The sequence below is a fragment of the Zootoca vivipara genome, chromosome 5, assembly GCF_965207765.1.
Source record: "Zootoca vivipara chromosome 5, rZooViv2.hap1.1, whole genome shotgun sequence".
Lineage (NCBI taxonomy): Eukaryota > Metazoa > Chordata > Lepidosauria > Squamata > Lacertidae > Zootoca > Zootoca vivipara.
Genome location: NC_142588.1, coordinates 36,697,181 through 36,708,941, shown reverse-complemented (window position 1 = coordinate 36,708,941; position 11,761 = coordinate 36,697,181).

Below are 11,761 nucleotides of genomic sequence, written 5' to 3'. Positions count from 1 at the left end.
AAGCTTCTCAGCCTGAAGGGACACCTTGGGAAAATATGATGACCTGGCAGGCCAAAGGTAATTACCATCCCTTCTTCACATTTAATTCTCATAACCAGCACATGCATAATGGATGCCTAACTATGGCTGATATTGGTTTTGTACTGTGCATTTTTATTCCAGAATATAAGCATATTTTTGCACCCCAGTTCTCAGAGCAGTAAAAAACCAAGCGGGTGCTCAGAGATTCGGTTGTTGCAAGTCTCTGCTCTGACAGCATTGAGAAACAGGGCGAGGAAAAAAGACAGCTACAATATGATTGCATCTTACATGGAGGTTTGGTTCCGAGGGCTCCGTGTATATGCAAAAATGCTTATATTTAAACCACAGCGCCTGAGCAGCCCTCGCCTTCCAGAGCTGACTCGCTAAGTGAGCCTTTCCCCCTCACAAGGCAGAGAGCTTAAAAGCTCTTTTCATCCTGGGAAACTGAAGCAGAGCTGGCACAAAAAGAGCTTTTAAGCTCTCTGCCTTGCTTGAGGGGCAAGGCCTTCTCAGTGCACCAGTTCTGGGATGCCCTCACAAATTTTCACAGGGCTCAGGGTCCATAAGATCTTGCAGAAGTATCCTTGGCCTTCAAGAACTGGCACTCTGAGAACGTCTTGCCTGGCAAACAAGGCAAGAGCTTAAAAGTTGTTGGGGGTTTTTGTGCTGAATTTCCCCTTGTTTGCATTTAACTTGTGGGTTTTCAACCAGCCAGCCAGCCTTCAACTGTCTATGGTTGAAATCATATGAATTAAATGTGTGTAAATTTTGATTGCACTGTAATTAAGAGCTTTATCATACTTACCTTTTGCCCCACTCTTTCCAGGTGGAGGTCCATGTGCCCCATGTCTGAACATGGTTGTTTTTTTGGCCCAGAGTTTCCCCTGCAAAAACCCGCTTTTTAAAGCTGAATTGGAGCAAACATCGGTTTGTTTGTTTTAACAGTTTATTTATTAATTAAAATGTTTATTTTATATTTATATATATTTATATTATGTTATGCAGGTGATGTGCAACACAATATTTTGTTTGGTGAAATACAAAACAAATACATTTAAAATGTTAAAATACAGAAGAAAAAGGCACAAAATAAGAAAAGTGCCACTGTATAATGGCTGGCATTGGTTGCCAACAAAGGTCATAGTAAACAGGCATTTTCAGTGTTTGCTAGAATTGCACGGCTTTGTTTCTAGGGCGAGACTATCCCAGAAAGTGGGGGGCCACGACACAGAAGGCCCTCTTCTTGTTTCATGTGTGTTTGAACTGCTGCAAACTGTGACACAACTAGGAGGGCCTCTTGCAGATGATCTGGCAGGCCTGTATGGGGAGAAAGCATGTTCTCCAAGTGTTTAGGGCCTTAGAGGTTATATAGCATGTTCTCCAAGTGTTTAGGGCCTTAGAGGTTAATACTGAAACCTTAAACTTTGCACAGTATCAAATCTTGTCTGTGGTCAGGCACACTACCCAGTTAACCTAGCTGCTGCATTCTTTAAAGTGTGGGTCACGCTCACTGAAAGATCAATGAAAGCAGCTGTGTAGATGGAACACAATGGGATGCCTGCAAACAACAAGCGCTGTATGGAGTGTGGAAAGTCCATGGCAAGATTGAGCACTATTTCTGTAGTGTTGGGAGCTGCCTGTTTGGAAGCAGCTTTAAGACAGCCACATTCTGCACCCTGGCTTGCCATCAAGTCCCTTAGAACTCAAGAGCCAGGACTCGCTTCCAAGTGCACATGCATCGGTTTTTAAGCCCTGTGACCTTGCAAATGAACGTTCAATGAATCAGAGTGCTGCTGCCTCAACAGGTTCAGGCTGAAGGGCGGGTTCCGCACACCTACAAGCCCGGATCATCATGTATGCAGTGGCAGTGGCAAGACACACCTCAGCAGCTGTTGCAGCTGGGCAAAGGGTAAGGCCTGCATGCTCTCTCGACACACACCCTGTGGATGATTCACAGCATGACTCTGCATTTCACGCAGAAGATGGTTGCATGCTCCCCAGCCCCCCCCCCCCAGGCCAGAAGGAGTTGCAAGGGCAGCGCTACTTCCAATGGGAAAATGCTGGGGATGCAAGACATCATTGCTATGTATCCTTTGCAAAGTACAATGGGCCCTTTTGCCAAGCAGCTGATCTTCAACCCCTCTCTACCTCAACATGCTTTTCCTTCTGCCAGCTCTGAGCCGTCTTTGTCCCTTCCTCTCTACAGTCATACCTTGGTTTAAGTACACCTCGGTTTGGGTATTTTCAGTTTAAGTACTCCGTGGACCTGTCTGGAACGGATTAATCCACTTTCCATTACTTTCAGTGGGAAAGTTCGCTTCAGGTTAAGTACAGACTTCCGGAACCAATTGTGTTTGTAAACCCAGGTACCACTGTATCTCCAAACTGAAATCTGCCAACTGTTGTTGAGGAGTGGACACTGTATCATGCATGCAGAAGGTAGGGATGTAGGAGGCTGCCTGCTACCTAGCCCATCTAGCTCAGTATTGTTGGAACTGACTGGGAGTGGCACTCCAGAGTTTCAGAAAGGAGGGTGTGTGTCCCCCATCCATGTCTGGAGATGGTAGGGATTGAACCTGCCACTTCCTGCATGCAAAGCAGATACTCTGGCACTGAGGTATTGTGTGTGTGTGTGTGTGTGTGTGTGTGTGTGTGTGTACACAGGCCCGGCTCTAGGTATAGTCCCGGTGGCGCGGGGTGCCAGGGTGCCGGGCCGGCAGGGGGGCGCTGAGCGACAAAGCCGCGCAGAAGCCATGCTCCGAGGGCGGGGGCGCCGGAGCGATCTCCGCGCCTCAGCGCCAGGGCGCCCAGCCTGCTTGAGACGGCCCTGTATGTACAAACTAGCTTGCTACATCAAGGTGACATTTGCATCCATTGCTTTGTCCACTTTTGCCTTTGCCCCTGTCCACCTCTGGTATGTGGCCCCCAGAAGGTGTCCCGGTTGGTAATGTGGCCCTCGGGTTTAGAAACGTTCCTTCCCCCCCTGCTTTCGGCACCATTGTATCAGAAAAGATTTTCACAGCAATCAGACAGCTGACTCATAGCTACGTCCTGTTTCCCAAGGGAGGGAAAGGAGCCATAGTTTCAAATGACGTACCTAGAACAGAGTTTGTATTGCACCATTGTTCTATAGAGAACTTTCCAAACGAATGGTTTGGCTATTTAATGTGTTGATTCCAATGTTATTAAGCTGAGTGAGGTCCACCTTTCTCTTCCTTCGTTGACTAGATGTCATGTCTGGGCGATTGTTTTTGTAAGAGCTTTGTCATTTTATTTATTTCTTTTAAAATTACATTTCCACCCCACCTTTCCTCCAAGGAGCTTTTTTTTACCTCACAGCTAACCTGTGAGGTAGGTTAGGCGCAAGATTAGCCAGTGAGCTTGATGGCTGAGTAGGGATTTGAACGCTGGTCTCCTAGGTTCTAATCCAGCATTCTGACTGCTACGCTGTACAATTACAGGATCACCTATAAAGCATGCCACATATTTTAAGACCTCTTCTACCCCCACTTCCCGTAATTTGTGCTGCTTGAACTCAGGCATTATTATTTATTATTCTTTGTCATTTATATAGTGCAATCTGTGTACGTGGCATTTTAGTGGCGATCTAAAAGTAGGCAAAGGGAGAAACAGAAGAAGAGGGTGGAAATAAAGCCAGAGGTAAAGGGGGAAGAATATGTAATTACTTCAGCTACACCTACTTAGATTTTTGTGACCTTATCCATTGCCACAACCTTTCCTGCATCCTGCCCCCTCCCCCAATCTCCTGGCGCATGACATTCTTTATGAACAGATCCCAGGCCTGATATCATATCCGCTTCCTCAACCTTGGCCCTCCAGATGTTTTTGGCCTACAACTCCCATGATCCCTAGCTAGCAGGACCAGTGGTCAGGGGTGATGGGAATTGCAGTATCAAAAACATCTGGAGGGCTGAGTTTGAGGAAGCCTGATTTAAAGCAGGCACCCCCAAACTTCAGCCCTCCAGATGTTTTGGACTACAATTCCCATCTTCCCCGACCACTGGTCCTGTTAGCTAGGGATCATGGGAGTTGTAGGCCAAAACATCTGGAGGGCCGCAGTTTGGGGATGCCTGATTTAAAGGATCTGGCTTCCCTCAAAAATTCCGGGAAGTGTAGCTTATCAAGGGTACTGGGAATTTTAACTCTCTGGGGGGTAAACTGCACTTCCCATGATTCTGGGGGGGGGTATGCTATGTGCTTAAAAAAAATATTATTATTATTATTAGTTAAATTTCTATACCGCCCTTTGTCCAAAGATCACAGGGCAGCTGAAATATAATGTATGGTGTAATGGCAGATCAATCAAATAATGGCAGATCAACCAAAGGAGTCAAGGGATACTGAGGTATCCATGCAGGGCACAATGTATGGAAACTGCTGCAAAGCGTGACATTTTCTGATTCTGACAGTTTCAGATTAAAGCCCCACTCTGGAAACACAGGTATTAAAAGTATGGACATGTCCTATGTGTGGTGTATAGGCCTGCATCTTTAACAGGAAGCCGCTGTAGCTGACTTCCTGCCAGGACCACTCTTTCTAGGTGTGCTGTCACAGCATGAGCCCCCCACACACATATGTATCTCCCATGCACACACTTTGGTTTGTTAGAGTGGTTGGACACAGTTCTGGTGAGACCCCAGCCAGCCAGCCACCATCTTAATTCCATTGTGTGTGCAAATGTTATGCCATTTTTGTGCCGTGAGCCTATGCCCAGAGTCCTTCCTGCTTCTCTCTCTCTCTGTCTTCTCATCTGCACAAATGACTTCCCCCAGGTGGCTAGTATTCAAAGGCAGCAGGCAAGAGGATCGATTAGTAGCAGAGTGCCAAAAGGGAGAGAAATTGGCAGGTCTACCTTGATCATTTTTGCTTCACGTTTCTGTGCTTATCCGTGTACAGCCTGTACTCTCCTGAACGTCCTTTCCTTTGGTCACTGGCAAGGCAGCCCATCTTTTACGCCAATTACCTTTTCCCATTGTGATCCAGTGAGTCATTAGCCGGCACAGGGCTATTGTATTAATTCCTCATCCTTTGGATACAGATGTGGTTTCTTTTGAGGCTTCCCTCTTCAGCTACTGTCTACTGTCTTTATGGATTCTAGCGTAGAACGGTGCCCATCCCCTGCAATCTTATTCGGCAACTCGGTCATATTAACTTTTCCATGAAAGATAAGGATCCAGATAGGAAAGTATAAGCTATTAAAGATCATATAGTGGAGGGGGGGGGAACCCCTGCAGCGCATCTAGATTTTACAGCTGTGGCTGACAGTGGTTGTTTTTCTAAAAAAATAAAAATAAAAATCAATGTCATTTTTTCCTCCTTTGAAAAGATTATTCTTGTCAGCACTGTTCTCTGCTATGACATATTTTATAAATGATTTCTAGAATATGTGTTTCTGAGATATGAATGTCCTCTAGAGGTAAACTTCAGAATTATGAAGCCTTGGATGCCGAGGTTGTTTTGACCTTTGAAAGTTCTTCCATATTTAGTCACACCCAAACATTCGTTCTTTGGGGGGGGGAGATAAATGAACATGTGGAACAAGCTACCTAGGTCAGGGATGGCAAACCTCAGGCCTAGAGGGAAATGTGGCCCTCCAAGCCTATCTGTCTGGCCCTTAGGATTTATTCTGGGCCACACCCCCTGTCTCCAGGCCATGCTTAACACAGACCTTGCTCTGTGCCAGGCATAGGCAAACTTGGCCCTCCAGATGTTTTGGACTACAATTCCCATCTTCCCCGACCACTGGTCCTGTTAGCTAGGGATCATGGGAGTTGTAGGCCAAAACATCTGGAGGGCTGCAGTTTGGGGGTGCCTGCTTTACAAAGTAGTTATTGTAATTCACCAGATCTTAACCTATTACAGTATTTGTAAGAATGGATTCCAAATATCATTGAGTTTGTCCATGGCAAGTCTGTGTTTATATGCAACTTGCTCATATCTTGTGAGTCTTCAATCCAATCGTAGAAGGGAGCCGCATTTTTATTTTTCCAATTCATCAATATCAGTCTTTTTGCTGTGGTAGGGGCATGGAGAGTCCACTCATATTTTCCTTTTGTAAGGTTCCATGTGTTGGGTATATAAGTCAAAAGGATATTTTGCACTGTAAGATTATTCCATACAGTTCTGTTGATAGTTTCAGTTACCTTCTACCAAAAAAAATTCAATACTGGACAATGAAAAAACATATGTTTTAGAGAAGCATTGTCCCTATTGCATCTCCAACAGTTAGATATGATGGCCAGGTTTTTTTGTTGCGTAAGAATTAACCTACTGCTTCAATATCTCTTGCATCTCTGAGGCTGTAAAAGCTGCTGGTCCATAGATGGTGGTTAGCAAGTGTTTTATCTGGAGATATCACCATTCAGCATTTGTAGGTAATCTGTATTTTTGTCTCTTAATATGAAATATGTATACAGTGGTACCTTGGTTTGCGACCGCAATCCGTTCTGCGGAGGCGGTCGCTTGCGGAGGCGGTCACTCACTGAAAGCATGCTTCTGCGCATGTGCGAAGCGCCGATAGAGCACTTCTGTGCGCGCACGCACTGCACAGATCGCTTTTACGCATACATGAGCTGCATGTAAACACTTTGGTCGCCCACCGAAGGTAGGCATAAACCCAGGTTTGACTGTACGATTCATCCTTTTTGTTTTGTTTATCAGCTGGTCTAATATTAAAATACCCAAATTCATCCAGCTCTTCCATATGACCATTTATTTCCCGATTTTTAAAGATGGGCTTCCCCGCAAAATCATTTTATCATGGGAGAAACAGTCAAATTTATATTTTTGGGGCACGTGGTGCCATATCGTTGGAACTGATGTTATTGTTTCAATAGTATCTTGAGTATTAATGTACAGTGGTACCTTGGGTTACAAATGCTTCAGGTTACAAACTCCGCTAACCCAGAAATGGTACCTCAGGTTAAGAAGTTTGCTTCAGGATGAGAACGGAACTTGTGCTCCAGCGGTGCAGCGGCAGCGGGAGGCCCCATTAGCTGAAGTGGTACCTCAGGTTAAGAACAGTTTCAAGTTAAGAACGGACCTCCAGAACAAATTAAGTTCTTAACCAGAGGTACCACTGTATTTAGACCCAAGTGCCACCCATCTTTCTAGAGGTACTACATAGGAATATTCCAAAGTAGCCCAATTTGAACAGTTGTTTTCAGTTGTGGGTCTCTAGAACCAGTGGTTGCTGGTATCCATTTGGACTTGTAGGGCAGGGCAGGGAGGCCAATGACAGGCAGAGGCAACTAATTCTGGTTTTGTCCCCATCCACCTCCCTGCTGAAGGGCGGCACAGAGACTGAGACAGAAGCTGACAACCAGGGCCACTCCCCTAGGCTGGTTATAAGTTTGAAGACAGACGTGGGGAGTGGCTAAGGGCAGAGTTATATTGGTGTGACAGTGCCCCCCCCTGCCTTGGTAGGTCAGCCTCCACGCATGTGAATGCAATTAGTGTGCATATTTTTGTTACAATTTCCAGAGGGGGAATGTGTCTAGATAGTCTTGATGAAATAAAAAAGGGTTTAGTAGACTTCTAAAACAGCATCGTGAGAGGTCAATGGGCAAAACATATATGCTACCAAGCTGACAGCTGCTGAACGAACATTATGTGTAACTCCTGTAATTATCACTGTCTGTACTTCCTGCATTTCATATCCTACTGACCTGATGCCTTGCAACCACCTCCCAGCAATGGACATTTATACCCTTCTCTATGAATTTTCATGCTTGGGAGATGGTTGTAAACCACCAGGTCAGGAAGAAATGAAATACAGAAAGTACAGACGGTGACAATTGCTTTGTTAAAAGTGACCTCTCACACAGGATGCACAGGTAATAATACCCACAAAGCCCTGCATACACGGACACTTCCCTTGCAATACAAACAGGAATGGACAAATGTGTTAATTGCAGTTTCTCCTTTCTCTGGTCTTACGTTCCGTTTGGGACATTTCTGCACCAGTTTGCGAATTACGTCTTTTAAAGGCCTCATGAAAATTCATTACCGTTTTAGTCTATGTTTCTCTGAATAGACACATTTGGACAAGTGATTTTTGCCTAATATATTTCTAACATTTTTGCGCACGTTTTCCAGTTGGAAAACTGCATATGCAAAATTCGCAGACACACGAATGCCAAGGCTGTGCTTTGGTTTGCATGTCATTTGGGGAAGTGTAAATTAGGTAGATTTGCATGGGAACAGAACCGAATCTGTTCCACACCCCTAACATGTCCAAAGAGAAGATTCTTCTCCTCATGAGAGAGAATGAAACTACCCTTCCTGATTCCATCCCCCCACTCTGACTGCTGTTTTGCATCACAAAACCCATGAACATCAGCAGGGAACCACACAATTAAAGTCACTTGTAGCAGTTTGGCCTTCAACATCTATCCCTCTTCCCCACAGAACCAGGGACCAGGGTTTCCCCGTGGGGCCTTACACACCTGGGCTTATGTACCCTTGTCTAACAGAGTGCACACACGCAACCTGAGATTTCTTCTGCACAGAGGACACCGCTGCAATTCCGACTTCAAGTCCCTCCTGGTACTAGGAGACAGTGGGGATGTGACTGGCCCTTCCCCCACTTGAACAGCCTCTTCCTCTGCTTCTGACATGTCCTGTTCCTCCTCCTCCTCCATCTCAGACAGCTCAGATGCCCTTCCCCTCCCTGCTGCCTGGCTCCTGCCTTGCAGTTGGCTCCAAACCCCATAAATCACTGGCCCCTTCTCCTGGGTCAGCCTCTGTCCCCACTGCCTCTGTCACACACTTGTCAGAGCCCTGCCATGTCCTTTGCATGCAAGAGGTCCCAGATTCAAGGCCCGACATCTCCAGGCAGGTCTCCTACCTGAAAACCTAGGGAGGTGCTTCAGTCAGAGTAGACAGTACAGTATTGATCCAGTTAAACTGATGGTCTCACTCATTATAAGGCAGCTTTCTATATTCCTATGACTATGGCTACTTTGGGCATCTGTCTGTCTCTGTGCCCTGTTGCCTCTTCTCCACCCAAGGGATATTGCAGCATTTCTTCCCTTCCCCAGGTTTGCTGTCCGTGTCAACACCAGCTGCAGTGCAGTACTAGCAGTACTGGCTGGAGCCACCTATATATAGCTGGCCTCTGTTAAAACCAAAATCCATTTAACACCTTCTTTTCTCTGGACAGCGAAGGCCCTGGCGTGACTTCGTAAGCCAGCTTCAATTTCTTGTAAAAGAAGAGCGACCAATTTTCAAAAATAAATACCCGTTTAAAGAGGCCTTGGCGATGAAGGATTTACAATGAAGCGAGTCAGAGGATCTGGTTAGGACAACAGTGCAAACTGTAGCTCTGATTGTTCTTTTGCCCTGCAAACAGACTGACAAGGTCTTTTCCGCAGCTAACATTTAAGGACGTGCCTGGCCTTTTACAGGCAGCTAGCTGGGTTTATGTTGTGCACGGCAAACATTGAACCACATTGCTCTTTCTTCTTCTCTTTAAAAAGCAAACCCTTAACTCAAGATAATTTGCAGCATAACATGGCAACCTCTGCGAGGGGAGCAGGAAATATTTAGTCTTAAAATTAATAAATGCAACTTGCCTTCCTCAAGCATTCTGGCCAATAGTACAAACCCCTCATTGGCAATCTATCAATTGTTAAAGACTGTGAAGTATGTGTTTTCAAGTTTATGTTGCCAGTTATCATTGTAATATCCAACAGCCCAAAGGGAGCCATTGTCGTGTAGCACTTAAAATGATGGGCTGGGGAGACTGGAGTTCATTTCTTAAGCTCAGCCACAAAGCTCCTTGTGTGGTCTTTGCTCAACCTAACCTACCTCACAGGGTTGTTGTGAGGGTTGAAGCACCGTGTGTGTGCTGCTTTGAGCTCTTTGGAGAAAACACAGAAGAAAAATGCAATGGGATAATCTTCCATATATATTTTTCTAGTAATTGGATGACATTGCACTCTATGTGTAAAGGTAAAGGTAAAAGGTAAAGGACCCCTGACAGTTAAGTCCAGTCACAGACGACTCTGGGGTTGCGGCGTTCATCTTGCTTTACAGGCCGAGGGAGCCGGTGTTTGTCTGCAGACAGTTTTTCCAGGTCATGTGGCAAGCATGACTAAGCTGCTTCTGGTGAAACTAGAGCAGTGCACGGAAACAGTGTTTACCTTCCCGCCGGAGCGGTACCTATTTATCTACTTGCACTTTTTTGGCATGCATTCGAACTGCTACGTTGACAGGAGCTGGGACTGAACAACAGGAGCTCACGCCGTCGCGGGGGATTCAAACTGCCAACCTTCTGATTGGCAAGCCCAAGAGGATTAGACCACAGCGCCACCAGCATCCCCACTATATGTGCATATTTTATGTGTACCGAGTGCCATTTTTCTAGAAAAAGAGGTGCCAGAACTCTCCATGAACGCCTCCCTTGTTCTCTTGTAATGGCAATGGGGCACCCCTGAGAGGTGTCAAAACTTGGTTCCGGTGTGTTCCGGCTGGAAAATAGCCCTGTGTGTACCAAAGAACTGCTTACTTTATGCTGTGGAAATACTTTGACAAATTTGATACTCCGGTGAGTGAGTGAATTTGAAACACCCTCAATATAAAGGTACTCGTATTTACAGAATGTTTTTATTTTTCCTTTTAGGCCCCATCTGCACCATACATTTAAAGCAGTATCATACCACTTTAAACAGCCACAGCTCCCCACAAAGAATCCTGGGAACTGTAGTTTGTTGAGGGGGTTAAGAGTTGTTTGGATACCCCTATTCTCCTCACAGACCTACAAAAGAGGGATTGACTGTTAAACCACTCTGAGGACTTTAACTGTGAGGAGAATTGGGGTGTGTGCCTCTCCAAACAATAGCCTGGGGCTAGATGCCGAAAGAGATGTGCCAGGGGTGAGAAAGTTTCTCCAGACTGAGGGCCACATTTGCTCTGGGCAACCTTCCAAGGGCCATGCTTCAGTGGGTGGGGCCAGAGGCAAAAGGCTGGTGGGGCAAAAATTACTTTTACTTTTATGCAGTAGGCTGGTTTCTACACACACCCCTGTTTCTTCCACCCAGGCAAGCAAGAAGCGTTATCAGAATTCAAGGACACATTCCAGCCAGGCAAAAACTCTTAAGGAGGATACACAGCAGAACCAGTCTGGGGTGGGGCCTGGAGAGAAGAGGTGGGGCCTGGGAGGAGCTCGAGGGCCAGGTTCAGATGCTCTGAGGGCCACATCTGGTCCCTGAAACCGAAATTCCCTACCCCAGGCCAAATGTAAGATCAGCATCATGTTAAGTCAAGCACCTGCTTCTTGCAGACGCCTAAAGAATGCAATGGCCTTAATTTGCAAAACATTGGCTAGGAAACCCAGCTATTTAGTCAGCAGTGACAAAGCTGTCTGTAAATAGAAGGCCTGTCTGTAGCCAGGTCCCCCCTGGAATGAGCTGCCCAACCATGGCATTTTAAAGTGCAGCGGAGAAAATGGTTTATGGCTGTGTGTTTACGAGGTGTGTGTGTGGGGTGGTGGTGGTGGGGAATGAGCCACTCAGCAGAAAGATTAAGGCTGTTGTGTCAGAGCTGTGACAGGGAGCCTTATCGCGGGTAGGTTTTTTATTAGCCATGCCTTGTGATTTATAGAGATCTTGTTTCTAAGAATAATAGCTAATAATTTCTTTGGAACCAGTGATCATTGTTTGTATCCCTAGTTGAGCAAACACACTCCTCCACAATGGTAGGAAAGAGTCAGAAATTC